The 19,596-nt window shown below is 49.1% G+C and overlaps 1 protein-coding gene across 2 annotated transcripts in view; it reads left to right on the forward strand.

Moving 5' to 3' along the window:
* Positions 1-19,596, forward strand: part of Tnr (tenascin R) — a 422,792-nt gene that overhangs the window by 35,740 nt on the left and 367,456 nt on the right. For both annotated transcript variants that reach the window (XM_058574395.1, XM_046430279.2), the window contains exon 2: positions 9,139-9,628. The gene's annotated coding sequence lies outside the window, so the exon portion shown is untranslated. The remainder of the gene's footprint in view (positions 1-9,138; positions 9,629-19,596) is intronic.

A 19,596-nucleotide genomic window follows, 5' to 3' on the forward strand; every position in this document is an offset into this window, starting at 1 on the left:
GGGGGGAAAAAGAGCTCAGAGTATATTTCGAAAGGTGGAAGAGAGAAGGCTTAACTTCCGTTCTGCCTGATTCAGAACCTTGCTGCTTGCCATAAAGCATGCTACGAGGGAACTAAAATTGACTAGGATATAAAATGTGCTCTCCGTGGCAATATTTATGGAATATGTTTGCTTGAGCCAGGGACTGTTCCAGGCTGTGGGGCCTCGGCTCAGACAGAGGCCCTGGGCTGCAGGAGAGCAAGTCCAGAGGAGGGCGGAGCAATGAGCAGGAGGGTGGGCTAGGAAATGCCAGCAGGGGACCAGGGGTGTGATGAAACACAAGGCTGGGGCCCACTGGGAGGTGGCCACTCTGAGGAGAGGCCTCGCTGAGGGGCAGCCTCCCAGCGGTGGAGGGGGCAGGACCACACCTATGCAGCTGGGTGTGCACATCTGTGGAGGTTCTACTGTGTTTCAGATGCAGCTTTTGAAACTCCAGCCATCATTTCCGCTAATCAGCACAGTGTCCTGAGAGGGCATCGTCATCATGACCCTGTTTGGGGGAGGAATTGGGGTGTGGAGAGAGTGACTAGGCAGAGCTGCTCAGCAGAGAAGTAGTTCAAGAGAAGCTTAACCCCAGGTCCACTGACCCCAGGTCTAGGGTCCCGATGATCCCCTTCATCACAGAGACATTTTCTTGGCAGACCTGACAAGGCCCTCAAGAGTCAAGAGCACAGAGTCCTATTAATGTTTAGCTAAGCAAGAGGCAGGGGGCAGATGCTGAGTCCAGGAAGGACATTATTTATAAAGTCGGAACTAACCCAAGATGGGAACAAGGTTTTTTGTTTTCTTTCTAAAATACGTATATTCAAAATTGTTTGCTGAATAATAGCATCAAGGGAACACTCTGCTGTGGATGCTTTCTAGTGCTTTCTATGAGTTAACTCATGAAATCAGCACAGCTGCCCTTTGAGGAAGGAACCATTTTCATCTCCAGTTTACACATAAAAAAACTGAAAAGCACCTCTCCCGAATTCAGAGCAGGAGCCGGAGCAAGGATTCCAACCCAGCGCCCCTGTGCTGGGAAGCCTCGGAAGCCACCGTCCTTCTCTTCCTCCTGTGGGGAATGTGGCCTGAAAGATGACACATTCCAGTCATCACAAGTGGGAAGGAGGCAGGCAGCTCCTGGAGCTCTGGCTGGGGAGCAGCAGAACATGGGAGATCATGTGACAACAGTTTAGAATGGACTCTGGCCCCACCACCCCTGTCGGAGCCCATTTGTGCTGCTATAATACAATACCTGACACTGGATAACTTATAATACAGTCATATGCTGCAATATGTCAATGACAGGCCTCTTATAGGACGGTGGTCCCATAAGATCACATCGTCTAGGGGCGTCGTCCCCATCTTGTCTGTGTTAAGTATGCTCTCTGATGTTCACACAGTGGCAAAATTGTCTAACACATTTCTCAGACCTTGCCCTTCCACCAAGTGACATGGGATTGTAGAAACGTATCTTTCACTGCTCTGGAGGCTGGGAAGTCCAAGATCCAGGTGCCACAGGTTCAGTGTCTGTTGAGTCTTGGTCTCTGCTTCCAAGATGGTGCCTTTGCTGCTCTGTCCTCACATGGAGAAGGCCCCAGAGCTCAAAAGGGGCCTGGCTAGTTCCTTCAAGCCCTTTTATAAGGTCACTAATTCTATTCGTATCAGTGGAGTCCTCAGGGCCTCCTCACCTCCCAAAGGGACAAACTTTTAATACTGTTGCCCTGGGGATTGAGTTTCAATGGATTCCGGAGGGAACACAGACGTTCCAACCAGAGCAACCCCCTTGCACCACGAGGAGGAACCTACAATACACAGCAGCAGAGGAGGAGGAGGGCCTGACTCGTGGGCCCAGGGTCCCCTCCAGGGGTTGCACTCAAGAGGGGAAGGGGACATAGGTGAGGACTTGATCTCTAAAATGGCCAAATAGAAGACAAACCTTAAAACTGGGCCTCCGTTTCTTATTCAGAGACTGTGGGAAATGAAACCAGAGCTCTAAGAACAAAGTGAGTAAGAAATTGGTGGGGAGGAAGCTGTCTAGGCAGCCAGGGAGAGGAGGAACTGGCAGAGTCAGTTGCAGGTTTGACCCCAGGTTGCCCAGACATGGTAGAGGGAAGGTACCTGCTCTGGGCCCCCACAGTTGCCCCTGTCTGTGACAGTAGGGAACAAAAGCCAGCTCTGTCCCATCTCGTCTTTGGCTGCACTGAAGGGAGACATCTGCTTTGCTCTTGCTAATTCAGTGTGGGAAGCCTGGCTTGCTCTCTGGTGTAGATAACAATTCCCGCTGGCTGGCAAACAGGCCGGGGAGCCAGGGGCTCAGCCGCATCCCTCCCTGGCCAGCATTCCATCACCCAGCAGCTCTCCGCCCCAGAAGGGCTGCAGCAGGCCAGGTCCTGTGCCCTGGAGCTTGAGGCTCCAAGCAGGTTCCTGCCTCAGAGAGATGCTGCAAACTTGCACAGGCTTAGGGTGGTAGCTTCCTGGAATAGGAGGAGTCTGCTCAGAGCCCTGTAACCCAGTTATGCCCAGAAAGCCACCAAAGGATTGGGAGGTCAGAGGTGTTGTTCTGGGCTGGAAACCAGGGGGTAAAGGGCAGGTTCATCACGGATGAATGTGGTTCCTGGATGGCCACCCTGGTGCAGGTGAGTGATCCACAAAGCAGGACAGCTGAGCCCCTGACGACCTTCATAACTAATATGTGCTCTGGGGAAGGTGCACCCCATGCCTCCCATGGTCACCATATTCAGCATGGATGCAGTAAGGCCACCTTATCATTCCACTGGGCCTTTTTCCTACACTCCCCAGAAAGTACTTGGGTCTCAGTACTTGTCCTCTGCAGAATGACAAAGAAATGTTCACGTCTCCTCCTTGAAAACCCAGCCTATTCCCTGCTCCTGCGGCTGCTCTCCCGCTAAGAACCATCAGGTCTTAGGTTCCCATTTGGGTCTTCCTCACCCTGGGTGAAAGCGCATCCCTAAGGGAGATTTAAATTTTCCTTACAAGATTGAAAAGTCAAACTAGCTTGACAAAGACCCAGTGCAAATTAGCTGAAGTGAAAGGAGTGTTTATCAGCTCATATAACTGGGAGTTTAGGATTGGTTGGATCTAGAACCTCAGACAGCACTATCTGGGCTCCCTTTCTCCCTGAATTTGGCTCTACTTCCTGCATCTTTATTTGTAACTGAGGATGGATTTCTCCATTAATCCAGGAAAGGTGATTATGGTCAACTCTAGGTTTACATGTTTCCTGTTTCTGCTTGGGATATGCCCCCAGCCCCCAAATCTTCACCATATCTAGAGAACTGAGGAACACGGTCAGGCCTTAGTCAAGCCCCCAGGGCAGGGCCTGTGAATGGGGGATGGACACGTTTGGGTTCTAGCAAAGAGGGGTGAGGTGGGGGAGAGTGTTCAGCAGGCACAATGTTAGCTGTCAGTCTAGCACAGTGGCATTTTGTCTTGTGGCTCCAGAACAGGAGAGAGATTTGGCCCAGGGGTCCCTTTTACCTATTTCATGAGCACCACAGGTGGTCTCTGGCTTGTCAGTGGGCGGACAGATCTTGGAACTGTCCAGGTGCCTACCTTCTTTCCTGGCTCTGACACCCTCCTTACAGGCTTGTTCTTCCTCTAGGGAACTTCTGTCCCTCAGTGTTATTAAACTTATTAGGGCTGCCACCTCGGTCCCCCAGCCAGTGCCTGCTATAACTTCAGCCTTCCTGTTTTGGTGGCAGTCAGCTGGCTCTCCAGAACTGTCCCCAGACATCAGCTCTATTATGTAATGAGGCCACCAAGTCCTGCTGAGTCAGGCTGGCACAGAACTCCAGCCCAGACCAGGCATGAGTGGGACAGGGCCTTCTCTACCCCCTTGGGAGGATGAGCACTTGAGGTACATTGTCCTCAGGGTCATCTTTAAGAATTCCTCCCCCCACCCCCTGAATATAAACCCCAGATCCTGACAGGGTCCTCCCTAGGCAAATTTCTTAGCCATTTGGTCAATACAATTTCACATTATCTGAGTTGAAAGGGAAATGATGAGTCACTTGCTCCAACCAACCAGCTTAAATGTCCCTATGGCATCCTGACAGGTGACCGTCCTCCCTGAGTCGGACCATTTTGGGGAAGTTCCCACTAATAACCACGCCGAGTGCTGGTGCTTCTGCTCTCTGCTCTGGTCTTTCTCACAGGCCCTGAGAGCATCACGTAGGCCAACACCCTTATGTTGAAGGTCAGGGAGTCCCCGGGCAGTTTCCCTAGGATGGCTTAAACACTCAGCTCCTGATTATCTATAAGGTAGGTGGTGGGAGGACGTGATCTCCCAGTCATTGCAGAGGCTCGGCTAGTCCACACTCTGTCAGGGACTGTGGTGTGGGAGGGGGCTCTGAGACTTCTGTCCACTCTTGTCCTCTCTCCTCTGGGACAGGGCTAAGCTGTGTCATGGCTTTAGGGGAGCTGCTGGGTCACCATGCCTAACACTCCTGGACTTCCTGCCGGCAGAATGCCACTTCTGGCCTCTCTACAGAGTGTGGCAGAGAGTGGGCTATTGTCATTAGGAGTGTAGGCACAGAGTAGGAGGCTCAGGGCAGGCCCTTCGCCCCGCTGGTGGGCAGAGTCGCTTAAGATTGCAGGAGGCACCTAGCTTCCCTACCTGTGCTATGGGGAAAAGATGTGAAGTGGGGAAAATCTTCTCCGGAACAACGTCTCCAACCTGGAAGAACCTCATTCTACCCACTCTACTCTCTTCAAGCAACCCGACTCCTCCTCAGTGGGAAGCATCTGCCCTGGCCCTGCCCTCTTCCCTAACCCCTCCCCCTCCTGGGTTCCTAAGCCCCAGAGTGTCCTGCCAGATGCTCCCTGAAGACAAAGCCTGTCCTGGCTCCAGCAGTTTGTGTCTTCACAGGAGGGCAGTTGTAATAATCCTACTATCGTGCCCAGTAAACTCAGACATGGGGGAAGGATGGAGGGAAGGTCAGAAACTGCGTAGAAGGAAGGGCTGGGAAATGACACGGCTTGCTGCCGAAGGACTGCCTGGCCACGATGGCTTTGGGAGCTGACCGACATCTAGACCTTGCCTACCGCTCCTCTTCGTTCTCTGCTGGTCAGAGTCCTACCTTATGTGGTCTTCACACCAAACCTCTTCCTGGGAACAGTGCTATGACATTGGCCGTGGGTAGCCTGGGAAGTGAGGGCTCCCCGTGGTTCATCATCTCCCCAAATGGAGGCCTAGGTCCCTTCCCTTTTCCATTAAAAAGCCATAGATATGCCTTTTGAGTCCCCGTGTCCACCCTCAAGTTCTGGAAGGGTGGATGCTAGGGCCTTCTGAAATGTTGGCCATGCTATAGATTTTCATTGGGAAATGACATCATGGTGACTGGCCACACTGTGGCTTCTCATTCTCTGGGGACAGTTGAATGCTGAGGAAATGCTTCATTTTGTCTACTTGCGTGGATGGAGAGTAATGCCAATATAGAGGAGGGCTAGGGGCTGAGTGCTCAAACGAAGCCCAGAGGCCAGGGATTACCAGCTTTCAAGAGGAGATTGTGAGGGACTGGAGCTATGGCTCAGTGGTAGAGTGCTTGCCTGGCAGGTGTGAGGCCCTGGGTTCAATCCTCAGCACCACATATAAAGAAAGAAAGATCCACTGACAATCAAAGAGGATTGTGATGGAGAAGCCTTGTCCGTAAGTGTGGGACAGAAGGTACCAATAACTGATCTTGGCCCAATGTTATTTTTACCTAATACATTTGGGTTAGGTAAAATACATGTTGTTATGAACCAATCAAAAAGTATTTTGTAGATATCTCCTGAGCATCAAGCATTTTATCTCTAAGGACTAAGGAAGCATAAAGCCTGATCCAGGGATTAAGAAAGCAGAGCTGAGATCCTGTCTTTAGTACTCCTGGTTTTCTCCTGTGGAGGGCCTCTGTCCAAACAAAAAGCAGGTCCAAGAAAATGGGCTTCGGGTCTACATTGCCAACCCCAGAACTCAACCTGGGCTCCAGAGATTATACTCCAGTCACCGCCTAGACATTTATATCACAATACATATTTGGACCTTCCCCAAACTTGGCCTGTCCCAAACCAAATTTATCCACCAATCTCACTGTTACGGTTTAGATGTGGTGTCCCCCAAAAGCTCATATGTGAATCAATGTGAGAAGGAGGAGAAATGACTGGGGTCTAGCCTTAACCTAATCAGTGAATTGATCCCTGGTGGGATTAACTGGGTGGTAACTGGAGGCAGGTGGGGTGTGGCTGGAGGAAGTGGCCATTGGGGGCATGGCTATTGGATATATATTTTGTATCTGGAGAGGGGAGTCTCTCTGCTTCCTAATCATGATGTGAGCTGATTCCCTCTGCTATACTGTTCCTCCATGATGTTCAGCCTCACCTCAAGCCCTGAGGAATGGAGTCTGCTGTCTATGGATTGAGACCTCTGAAACTATAAGCCCCTAAATAAGTTTTTTCTTCTCTATAATTGTTCTGGTTGGGTATTTTAGTCACACCAGTGACATAGCTGACTAAGACCCTCACTTTCCCACCACTCTTCCCAAACCCATTCATCTTCCAAAGCTTGACATCTTTCAGCCTATGATAACTTTTTTACTTTTCTTTTAATCCATGTCCCACTGCTGTTCAATGCAGCTCAGAGCTCACATTTTCCATGTATTTATTTAATGTCTGGGTCCAACGGTGCACCATTTCCTGAACCCACATTCTTTAAGGTCCAGATGAATGGCCACTTCTTGTGTGAAGGCCTCATAATCCCTTCCAGGCAACAGGATCTCCTCCTCCTCTGGGCTCCCACCACTTGGTCTCAAACTCTTTTGGCCCCTTTTCACATTCTTCTCCTTTCAAATGCAAGTCTCTAATGTCTTTGTTGTTCTGAAACAATCCCATTTTCTAATATACCTCGTCAATTTACATCCAGCTGTAAAATCTACCATCCTGAGTTTTTCCTTTTCTGAACTGCCTGGTGCCTTCTTGGTGGTCTTCTCATCTGATAACAGATCACACATCCTGCTTCCTTGAAGATGCCACATCCTCACTTAGTGACTGTGCTATTGAAACACCCCACATGCGGGTTCAAGTGATAGGAGAAGCCATCACTGTGCCTCCCCAAAGCAGATAGCATAAGAGCCAAAGACATTTGCTTTGATGCTTTTGATCTTTGGGTGCTTAGATCTGTATTAGATGGGTGACCTTGCACATTCCACTTGCCTGGGCCTCAGTTTCCCCAGCTATAAATGGGATGGTGATGTTAGCCTTGAAAACTTGATGCTGGGCTCTCTCCAACCCCCATGAGTTTGCACACTCACGCCTTCGGCTCCACTCTCGCCCCCTCTCTGCTGAGAGAACTTCTCAGGCCTCAGCTCAGGTGCCAGCGTGCTGGGCAGCCCAGCAGGCCTCAGACTGGGTTAAGTGCTTTTCCGTGTGCTCACTCACTCTTCTCCCCACTTTGAGAAGCTGCAAACTCCATGAAGACAGGAGCCAGGATTTCTTAGCATCCCATTCCATCTTGGCTCTGCCCAGTTCACTTTTGATGCAAAGAAAGTAAAACTAAAGTGAGCCTCATTAGGCAAGGAATTCGTAATTCATAGTAGGTAAGAAGGGCCAGTGCCTCACTGAGGGCTTATTAGCTCGCATGGTGACAATGAGACTCATTAGGTTGCTGGCTCCACCTGTACACTGTGTTAGGCACCCAGCAGTGATCTGCTATTGATACAGAAATTGAGTGATGTGTCATCTGACCTGATGCTAAATCCCGATAGTTTCCAATTTCATGGGATTTGTGATAATTTTTGTGACGGTAAAACTACCCAAATCTCCAAGAGAATTATTTTTCTTATGGGATTCTCATCAGGAAGAGCAATTATGAAAGTTTGTGTGGTATCAGTAGTTGTAAATAATTAAAAACAAACCTCAGCTGCACATAAATTCATTATAACAACCTAGGCACTTTATCATAAATAAAAGCAACACAAACCATGGTTTATTGTTATTTTCTGTTTATTTTAGAGGTATAGTGGTTATCAGAGAAAGTTCCAGGTTCAGATGTCCCATGTTCTAATGCCATCCCTGATATGCACTAACTGTGTGATCTAGGGCAAGTTATATCACTCTGTGCCTCAGTTTCCTAGTTTATCAAATGCAATAATAGCATTTACATTAGGATGATCATATGGGTTAAATGAGCTAAGACAGGTGAGAGCTTATGGTACTGCCTAGCACCTGGTATAAATATAAATGTTAGCTGTTATTATTTACCAAGGGTGAATCAAACAGAAGAAGAGTGTTTAAACAAGATTGCCTTTAAATTTCCTGCCAGTCTGAGTTCTGTCTCTATTCCACTCTGATCCATCCACATCCCTATTCAGTAGGGAGGGGGCAGCACTATCCACATTTTACAAACAGTGGAACCGAGCCATAGAGAAGCAGAGTGTCCAGTAGATGAGTGGCAGTCTGAAACTAGGGCTCGAGTCGAGTCTGCAGATGCAAGTCCTAGGACACTTTCCAGAGGCTGTGAGACTGTGCACTTCAAAGTGAGTGAGCCTGTGAGAAGTGACCCCTTGAGGCTCCTTGTCAGACAAGGTTCTCCATGGATGCTCTACAGGGTCACTTCCATTCCTACCTCTGAGATGATCTAAGGATATTTCTTCTTACTAGCTCTCAAAAGAGCCATCTTATGGATTTGGACGGGGTGCTGGCAGGAGATGTTCTCCTTGGCCTCCTGCATTCCCTGCCTCTTTAAGCACTGCCATCTCTGGGTTGTGCTGGGCACACACATTCCTCACCTGACTCTTTGGAGGATTTCTTCTGCTGAGCCAGGAACTTAAACTACTAGAGAAACTCACAACTCGCCTTATTCCAAAACATTCTGTCCCCCACCAAGCCCCACCCCTTCCCAAATTCCCGCTTTACTTCTCCTTCCAAAGGATCTGCAAGATCTCCCCGTCCCTTCCCTCCCTCCTCCGGCCAGTGTTGGCCAGAGGGAAGACTCTGCCCTCTTCTGGACCCTGGCTTTGCAGAGGCAGCCCCCTGGAGTTAGTGGGTGCAGGAGTATTGCTGTGCCTGAATCCAGACTGTTCAAGAGGACCCAGGGTGTTTTTCTTTTCTGTCCACTAGGGGGCTGCTGGCAGAGGAATGGGAAAAACGGAGGCTTAAAAAAAATACGCTGCTGAAATTTCAGCAAGAGGGGAAAAGAGAGAGCGCGTGAGAGAGAGACAGCAGAGCAGTCCCAGGCTTCCTCATCTCGTTCACGTCAGAGGCAGGAACCGACTGTGCTAAGGCTGTTGGCTCAACACGCAGAGACAGGCAGGAGCAGACCCAGGAGAGGAAGAGCCGGGGGTCCTCCCTGACCCGACCAGTTACCACTGGTGGAGCAAGCCGCCTGACTTTTTGATCTTATTGGGGCTGCCTCCGCTTCTCCTTCCACTCGCAGCCCTGCCGGCTTGGATTTCGTTCCTGTCTTGGAGCCTGCTCCCTTCCTCTCGGAGAAGGAGGAAGGGAAGAGAAGCGAGCGAGGTGGGCTCTAGGTGAGCGCATCAGCTGGCTCAGCCGAACACACAGGAATCCTTCCCAGGGAGCCGCTCTGCTCCAGCCGGCACCGGCCCGGGTAAGTCCGGGGCACTCTGCCTCCTTCCTTTCCTCGCTAATGTGATTTCAGCACCAAGGAGAGCAACGAGGTGCATTTTGGTGTCTGTGTGTCGTCTCTGTGTTCCTGCCAGGCGTTTGGCACTAAGGTTACATTTCTCTCTGCTGCCAGTGGAGCTGGGTTCTGCGTAGGGAAAAGAAAGGCGCAAAACTATGTCTCCCGAATTAAAGGGGGCTGTGGACCGGGCCTTGCGGATGTGCGGAGCGTCTGTGTGTGTACTGTTGCATAAGACAGGTGAGGGCTGAGCTAAATTGCTGGAGGTTTCTGCATCTCGCGCAAGGCTGTTCTTTTTGTATGTAGATTAGAGAGAGGGTTTGGGGAATTAGTCGATTAGTCGTGCACCTTTTTTTTTTTAACTCTTTCTCGCCAAGCCCTCCCTTCAATGGAGGAAAGTATTGAAAAGGAAGCCTGGGCGGGGGGCGGGGGTTGGGAGTGGAGGTAGAGTTAAAAGTTGTGCTCCTCTGACGGAGCTTGAAAGAGGTGATTTTAAAAATGTCAGTTTCCCCAGGATTCTCTGGGATCTTGCTGGGGAGAGAGCCTGACGTGACCTTTTAGTTTCTCTCCTGGAGTGAATTCATGGCAGGTGGGCAGGTGCAACAGGTCAGCCGCAGGCTGGGGCCATTTGGGGGCGGAGGTCTCTCTGACTTCATGATGGAAGGAAAGTGGTTGTGCCTTGAGCTTTTCCGAGGTTGGCTGATGTGGATCCTACTACAGTTGCAGGGATCTGGAAGCAACCTTCCACTTTTCTGTCATTCTTGGCTATATGCAGTTGGAAAGAGGACAAAAGTCTGTTCTGTCCTGTTTTCTGGGGCATTTGGCAGTGAAAAATAGCCCAGAAGAAAGGTTTGACTTCACGTGTTCAGAGAAAAAGACATGAACTTTGGCCCCTGACTCAGGAGGGCTTGAAGTGGTGCCCTGTGCTCCCCCAGCACCCAGGCTCCACAAACAGAAGATCCTCATTGCTGCTACTTTTGCAAAGTACTGCTGTAGCCTCCTGCTTCCTGCTTCTGGGAGTATTTAGTCAATTCCCCCATCTGCCTTGCTTTTCCCTTGGAGATACTGTCTGCATACCCCCACTGGCTTCAGTTCTGCCAAAACCCCCTTGGGTGGGGCTGTTCAACAAGTGGTATTGGGGATTTTCAACTGCCCGAGTTTCCGTGAAATCAGTATTCCAAGAGGTAAGGAGATGTGGCTTTTTAAAGATCAACCTTTGCCTTGATCTGGTCTCTTAACTGTTTAAGGTTCTGGTCACTTTTTTCAAGTATGCCAAGACACGGGAGGTGTGATTCATTCTTTCCAACCTGAATGAACCTTAGTGTTATGGTTCTTTGTTCTCTTCTTAATTCAGCACCCTGGATCCCTCCTCCAAGGTGAAGAAAATACTCCCTGCCTTTGCTTAGGGACCCTTGTAAATGAGAGACATCGTTTTGAGACAGCACCCCTTCTCTTTTTTACTATGCTTAGCATTAGATACAGAAACTTCAGTGTCTCCTTAGAATGGCAGGTAGTAGAACATAGTGAAGAAAAGAGAGTGACATCGGAGGTTGGAATGGTGGGGAAAAGTATGGAAATAGAGAATCAGAAACCAACACTGACTCATTCATATTTCAACTCTCCCAAATTCTTCTGTCCTTGAAATTCCACAGTTTGAACAAGTAAGTGAATGGATTTCTATATGACATGTCCCTGAAGATTTAAAAAACTTATGCCCTTGCAATGGACCCTGTCTAAAGCCACCATTTATTACGGAAGTCCCCATACTTAGTAGTCATTATCTCATTAATGCTTCTAAATTCTCAGTGAAAGAAGTGCTCGGTGACATTATCAGGCCCAGTTTTTTAAAAAAGGAGAGATATAGACGTTTAAAGTGAGAGGCCAGAGGGTAGCAAAAGTGGAAATAGAACTTTTGGTCTACTAATAGTTCATCACCTGTAAAAATGTAGACAGGCTCATGTGTGGGAGAGCAGGGATGGAGTGCTCCCAGCAGACAGATTAGTAATCAGAATCTTCTAGAGAATTCCATATAAAGCATGGCCTCTGAAGAATGGGAATCAGCCAGGAGTCTCAAGGTGCCATTGGCCTGTAGGTCACGGCCAAGAAGATGACCAGAAGCCAGGTGAAGATCCCTCTGCACCTTCTGTGAACAGTGAGCCCAGGGTCCGTGTCAGGCACCTGACTGCCACCATTGAAGTCACTATTCCCAGGGCATATTGCCATAGAAGTGTTGCTTTTGGGCATTTGACTTTTCTCTCCTAAGAACCGTCTCCAGGGCCATCTTCATTGAGTCCTTGTGGCTCAGAATGTGGAGAGAATGACTAAAGAGAAGGAGAAGCTAGAAACCCACCCATCATACAAATCCCTCCTCCCCCAGGAACCCTACCACTCATATTTGGCCAGAGTCCTAGTGAGAAAGCCACTGTGTTCTGAAATCTGTGCCTCCTGCACTGAACAGCAGAGAGCCTGCTGGACTGCCCCTGAGATCCAGAGAGATGAGAGATGGTGAGGAAAGGTGGAGTAGAGAAGGTCAGCATCCTGCCCTGTTCTCCATGACTGTAGGTTGCCATCTTTACCTGGAACTGGCCATTATAACTTTAAAAGAATGGGTATAATTTGCATATAATAAAATGCACAGTTGTTTTTTTTTTTTTGTACTGAGGTTTGAACCTAGGGACATTTGTTCACTGACCATATCCCCTGCCCCTCCTTTTTAAAAAAAATTATTTAGAGATAGGATCTCACTAAGTTTCTTAGGGCCTTGCTAAGTTGTTGAGGTTGGCTTTGAACTCCCGATGCTCCTACCTCAGCCTCCAGAGCTGCTGGGATTACAGGTGTGAATCACTGTGACTGGCAATGCACAGATCTTCAATATTCAGATTAGTAAGTTTTGACAACTGTGAGTACTCATTTAACCTCAATGAGATATACAGAAGTTCCCTCATGCTTCTTTCCAATCAATATTTCTCTCCTCTAACCCCATTACTTTCTGACTTCTATCTGCATAGCTTACCCTGCCCCACTGTGTAGTAGGAATGTCTTGCTGAATGTATTACACAACAAAGGCATCATGTGAGCCCAAAAGTTTTTTAAGAGACTATATGGCACAACTGTTACTAGGTAGATAGTGGCAAGAGTGAGAAGGGGTGCATTCTGCATGCCAGCTTGAGGTTGTGGTGTTGGAAAACCAAGTGGTCATTTCAACAGTGTGTACAGAAACCAATGATCAAGTCCATACAGGATCTGGGGACATCACTGCAGATCTCTGAGCTGACCTGAGTTGTTTGATGGTACAGTTCTTGGAAATGATGTTGAAATTTATACTTAAAACGTGGAATGCTACATTTAGGTGATCAGTCATGAATCACCCCATATGGGCTCCAGGAGAGAGAGCTGAGGAAAGATTACCCAGGTGAACTTGGTATAGAAAAAGAGAAGAGGCTCACTGTGGTAGTGCATACGCCATGAAATGCAGCTCCACCTACAAGGGTCATGGCTGAAGTCATGCTGTTCCTCCTTAATCAAGAGTGGCTTTAGGAGCAGAAACACTTGTGAGACTCATGGACCTGAATCATAGCTCTATCCAAGGGTGTCCCTGGGCTGTGTGCTCGGGGAGGGAGTACTGTTTTCTATTTTACCATTAAGAAGTAATAGTTATCTGAACATTTGGGAGACTTTGTTGAATATACAGATGTGTGTGCGTGTGTGTGTTTGCACATGTGATATCTAAAGACTCTCACCACCATGCCACCATGCCACCATGCCATCTTGTCTAATTCTTCTCTATTCTACCTCTAGTTTAAGGACCACTCAATTGAGATGGAACATTTTTTGCACAATTTGAACATGGGCTCCTCAACTGAGAAATCAGAGTTTCTGGCAGATCAATCAGCAAATCAGTCTTGTTCTCAAAATTTGTCCAGATAGAGCACAGAGCTATTTGCAGGTTCAGTGAGTAGCCATGTCCTCTGCCTCTCTGCACTCAGAGATTTTACTATAGTGCTTTTGTCCAGGGCATTTCCCCTTTCTGGGCTCACCTTTCCCAGAGAATGTACCAAGCCAGCTCTTGTAGGGGGAGGCTTCTGAGTCATCTCTCCTCCTGGGATCCCATAGAGTAGAGTACAGGTTGCTAAGCCATCAGCTCAGGGCAAGAGAGAAGACAAAGCAAAGATTCCCTAATGTCCAGGCAGAAGATTGTGCAGGGATACAAACCTGGATGATGCCCATTAAAGCCAACTACAGTAAGTGAGTGAAAGAAGGGCAGGGACACACCTTTGCCTCATCTTGATTTTGAGCTATGGTGATGTGAATGAGATTCTCCATCTAACTGGAATTTCATCTTAAGAGAATCTTGTGGAGGAGGGGGAATTGGAGTAGAGTTATTTAAAAGCTATTTCTGACCATATATAAGACTCACAACATCTTTACCTTGAAACATAATTTTGTACTTGAACTTGGCAAGTAACGAGTATGTCAATTGGCATGGGGAAGTCAACAGCCCTGCTCTCTTCTCATTCCCTCTTTTTTTTTTTTCTATTTTTAATTTTGGCCATTTTTAAGTGTGCCATTCAGGGGCAATAAGTGCATTCACATGGTGTGCAGCCATCACCACCACCCATATATGGAGCATTTTCATCTTTCCAAAGTGACACTCTGGCCCTTTAGATAATAACTCCCCATTTCCTCCTCCCCCCAACCCCTGGCCACCACCATTTTGCTCTCTGTCTCCGAATCAAACTAACCCAGTTTTCTTATACAAGTTGAACCCTCCAATATTGGTCATGTATGGATCATTTCACGCAGCATAGTATCTTCTGTGTCCATCCATGGAGTAGCCTGAATTCTCTTCCTTTCCATTGCTGAATAATACTCCATTGAATGAATATGCCACATTTTGTTTATCCATCCGTCTGTTGATGGACACTTGAGTTGTTTCCTCTTCCTGTCCTTTAATTCTGGCAATTGCCTCTGCTTTACTCTCTAACCAAATGGGAAGGGAAACTCTGGTCATGGCACTGGGCTGAGTTGAGATTGCTCCCTTTCCCTATGAAGCCCAAGCTGGTGGCTTCCTGGAGGCAATGTGGAGAGGACCCACAGGGCCTGTGCACATGGATGACTGGGTCTGTGTTCGATGCTCGGGCTGTCATCATTAATGAGTACAACAGAGGTGGTTCAAGCAAACTGGGATCCTATATGATCTTCTGTGCCCCCACAGTGTGCCCAATTTTGTCCCAGAGAGGTACCACCTCTGAGGGGGAGGCACAGCTCTCACTCTGACGGGCCTGTCTCTGGGTTGTGCCCGACAAAGTGAAATTCCTTTGCCCTGGGGTCAGGGCAAAGGAGCAAGCGACCTTGTTACAATTGACTGAAAGCTTCCAGCCCTGATCTCCTTGGGACCTCTATGCCTACCGCAGGGCACTGCCAGCCTCACCCGACTTGGCTTCTTTATCTCGGGCTCTGGCGGTAGATGATTCGATAGAAGGTTATTATCCAGACCCAGGAGGAACTCGCGGGTGCTTTAATCTGGATGCGCGTGGCACAACACTCTGCGTGGTTCAAGGAAGACAGAGGGAGAAGAAGCCTGGAGTGTGGGTCCAGGAGAGCATCAACCAGGGCGGCTGATGCTTGACAACAGCTTAGCCACAGTCTGAGCTGGAATGTAGTCTTCGATTCCGTCCCCCTCAAATTTCCCATTCCTGGTCCCTGGCAGCTTGGGTATTTGTTGCTCAATGACCACCCCAGCCACCATCCCCTGAGTGTTAACCCGGAGTGTTAGCCCAGTACTCTGGGCAGAGAAGGCCCTTAAAAATACTTGCTGTTATTCCCATTAACAAATATGTTAAATAGGTGGTATCACCGAGTGCCTAAAACACTGATATATGCTATTATCTTCACTTTGCAGATGAGGAGACGGAGGCAGAGTGGTGCTTGAAAACTTGCTCAATGTTTTATAGCTAGAAAATGGTACAGCAGGGACTTAAGTCCAGATTCAAAGCCTGGATCTTAACTGCTTCCTTTTCTTTTCTTCTGTTTTTCCTTTGTTTACTCTTTGTGCAGAGCCAGGGATAGAACCCAGGGCCTTTCACGTTCTAGGCAAGTGTCTACCACTGAGCCACACTTCAGCCTTAGCTTCTTTCCTGGTCCCTGGCTTGGATATTTATTGCTCAATGATCACCCCAGCCAAAAAATTGTTTTGTTGTTTTTAAATCATTCATTTAGCAATTAATGGTGTTCATCTTAAACAGCTTTTTAAAAATTCTATTTTATTGGGGGGTGGTGTATGAACTCAGGGGCACTCAACTACTGAGCTACGTTGCCATGTTTTTTTCGTACTTTCTTTAGAGACAGGGTCTCACTGAGTTGCTTAGCACCTCACTGTTGCTGAGCCTGGCTTTGAACTCGCGATCCTCCTGCCTCAGCCTCTTGAGCTGCTGGGATGACAGGCATATGAGCCACCATGCCTGGCCCATCTTAAACGTCTTCATTATGTTTTGTTATCTTTTGTGTCTTTCATTATTGCTCATCACTACATGTGAAAACATCCTGCCTGTCTGCTAGATTACCTGTCCTGTGCAGGTGGGAGAGTCCATCAAGGGCCTGGAACGTAACGGGGCCCTGTGAAAACTTTCTGACTAGCTGTTGGCTTTGCTTGACTAAGTACGAGTGTCTCCATCTCGCTTTTCTTTTCAGTAATAATAATAGCAGCTGTGGTTTATGGCCTGTTCACTGTGCTGGGCTCTAGACCAGGCCCTGCGATGCAGCATCTCACTTGATTGTCACAATCACGAGTACAGGCAGCTCTCATAGTTTTTTGGAGGTAGCTCTGTGATGGTGGCCATGCTGGGTGTTGGATGTAGTCATGGTTCTTTTATATAATCCTCATGTCAACCCTGAAGGCAGGATGGCAAAGAAAACCAGTCACATGGAGAAATGGACTGGTCAGGCCCAACTTCAGCTGGCACAACCCTTCTTCCCCATCAAGACCACAGGAGAACACAGAGTTGACAAATACAAAGCTCCTGGGAGGCTCAGAGAGGTTAGCTAGCTTGGCCAATGCCATACAGCTGGCAGTGTGAGAGCTGGCTTGAACCAGTGCCCAAGCTCTTCCCTACTCTCTTGTGTCTCATGGCGTCTCCCACCCTGGGCTCCATGTGCGCTGAGCTGGTGGGATAGAGGCAGCGAGAAGCAGGATCTGGGGGTTGTTACCAGGAAACTTGGCTTCAAGTTCCGACTTGACCTGGTACTGATGCTGTGACCTTGGGCAATTGTTTAACCTGCCTTAATCTGAGATGCCTCATCAGAAGCCTCCCCACCCAAGAGCCTAGAGATTATTGTGCCAAGTCTAAGTTCTTATGAGAATTGAGTGGGGCACAAGGACAGTGCGCAGGACGGTGCCTGGCACAGAACACGTCCTTATGAATGACTGTGCCAGTTGCTATTTAATATGGCCTGGGGACTGGGTGCAGCCCCGGGTACTTGGCATTTTAACAAGCTAGCAATGATCAGGGCTGACCTGGATTTTATATTCTCCTCAAGTGCTAATGGGCTGGGCTGGCCCTTGTTTTACATCACCTTGATTTCATGAGCATGTGTTGGGCTATTTTTTTCTTCTACTCTTTTAGCACTGAGAGGCTGGCAGGCTGATATTTAAAAATATCTAAAAGATGCCTTTTGCCAATTAATTACCTAGAAATTGTACCGGACTGAAATTAATTTGAACCTGAAAGAGACACCAGGTTTTTGAGCCCCATTCCACACTCAGCTGGAGACTAGGAACATTTGGATTCCTCTCCTCCTATTTCCCCCGCTCCAGGTTCTTCTGCCATTCTGCGTTTTATTTGTGAAACATTTTCCCTTCGTTTATAATTATGTTTTCCATAAGAAGAACATCCAACAGCCACCTCCCGGCTGGGCTTGAGTCATTGTTTGAATTTTTGATGGTGTGCAATTCCAAAGCCTTGAGTTTATATAGATTACCTTGAATTTATCTCTGTGAGCCTGTCGGAAGAGATGCCACAGCCCGCCTGTGAAGCAGTGGAAGCCCCCGCCCCCGAGCACCAGTCGGGGTGGATAGACTGTTTATCTAAATGGATTTCTGTAAAGCACACACCTTAATAAGCCAGGTTTGCCAGCCCATCCGTTTAAGCGCCTCCTGATGTCCCCTGCGAGTTTGTCGATACCAAGGTTGGTAGTGGCGACCAGGCCAGGGACAGGTGTGGGGAGCGATCAGCTGACAGCCCTGTGCTCCTCCACCTCCTCCCGCCAGCAGCCAGCTGTGGGCCAGGGGAGAGGGCAGCGTCCAGCCGGAGAGCAGTGTCTGCGGGGGCAGGCGGGCAGGGTGGCCATCTGGGTAGAGGGACAGGGCCCTGTACAGTAGAGGAGAGCCTTGCCAACGGCTGTGCTGAAAAGGGCAGAGGCCAGAGCCGTCTGCAAGGGGCTGTCTCCTCACAGTGACCCTGGCTGTGCCACAGAGAGATGGGACTTATAAACCAGCTATAAAGGCTCCTATTCACAGCCGTAGATATTTATAGAGATATAAATGGAGTTTAATGCTGGCGAAACTCATTGTAAAAGCAAAAGACTTCGTCTGTATCTGAACTTCAGTGCAGATCTGTGCAGGGCTCCTGCCTTCTGTGGTCAGGAGTGTGTGTGCCCATGCACCCTGGCTTCTGCACAGCTGCCTTCGTGGTGGTGACCTGCGAGGTCCCCTGGTGCCTTTCAGGGAGGGGCCCAGCTGTCCCCTGGTCTCCCAGGGCTGTTTAAGAGCAGCGAGGAGAGGAGAAGAGGCCACAGCACTGCCAACATCAAGCGGCTTCCAGCAGTCGGGAGTCTGGCTTGAAATAAAACCATCTGAGGAGGGTTAGCTTTGCATCTGCCTCGGAAGCTGCCGGTTCCTGCTTCTCATAGCTCCAGATACGATGGGATGGCAAAGCCCGCCTGACCGGCCCCCAAGCCTCCATGTCTCCTTGGGCTTTGCATGCTCACTGCCCATGCTGGGTGAAACTCTGCCCAACAGGAGTTTGACCCAGTCTCTGCTATGGGAGCTGAGGAGCCTTGGGGAAATCTCTTGACTTCTCTGTGCTTGAAGTGCGGTAGTAGCTCCTACCTCTCCGAATTGCTGTGCGTTAAATAGGCTGTCATTTCTGTATCAAGGCTCATAACCACCCTTAGGACCACACAGAGTGTCTTCAGTTCAGAGAGTTGTCACTTGGGGGAAGTGACCACTGCAGAAGAGGCACAGTCGGAGGGCCGAGGGCCCCTGCTTTGACACATTGTCCCCAAAAGCCGGGGAAGCCCCAGGTGGCCTGAGACTGGCTGCAGGAGCAAGTGTGTCCTCCAGGCAGGCAGCAGGGCTTGGTAGCCTGTCCTCCTCAGTGTCCTCGGTGCGAAGTGCCTGGGCAGCAGCTCAGTGGAAGTTTGGCTGACCAAATAAGGGAGCTCTTCTCTGGGTGGCGTTGCCCTTGTAGTGGGGCTGCTGGAAAGAGAGGAGGCAGCGAGGAGCCCACCTGCGCAGCGTTTCCCTGGTGAGCGAGTCTCTGAGCAACTAGGGATGCCTTTCAGAACCTGACCCTGGACAAGTCGGTCAATCACACAGATGGTGTGGGGTTCCCCCTGGGCACCCTCCCTCTAAGGGGAGAGCCCAGGTGGAATACTCTGGGGGAGAGGAAAGGGTGCTGTTGATGGGGACCCTGATAGGTGCTGAGCGGGGGTGGGAGAAGGCCACTATCACTCAACCTCTTATTAAAAATGGTCCGAGACAGAGCGCCTGAGTTATTAAAATGTAAAGTAAGAATGCGCCATGCCTGCTGCCCACCCCCGCCCTTTTCTTCCGTTAGTATTTTATCAGCTTAATGTAGCAAGAATGAAAGGCTCAGGCAGCTATCCTCAGGGACCGGAGGTGACAGGAACAAAACCCTTGAGAGGCTGGGTGGCTT

Source organism: Marmota monax, unplaced genomic scaffold (assembly GCF_021218885.2).
Source record: "Marmota monax isolate L192 unplaced genomic scaffold, Marmota_monax_Labrador192_F-V1.1 WCK01_AAM20220418_F8-fsc00055, whole genome shotgun sequence".
Taxonomy (NCBI): Eukaryota; Metazoa; Chordata; class Mammalia; order Rodentia; family Sciuridae; genus Marmota; species Marmota monax.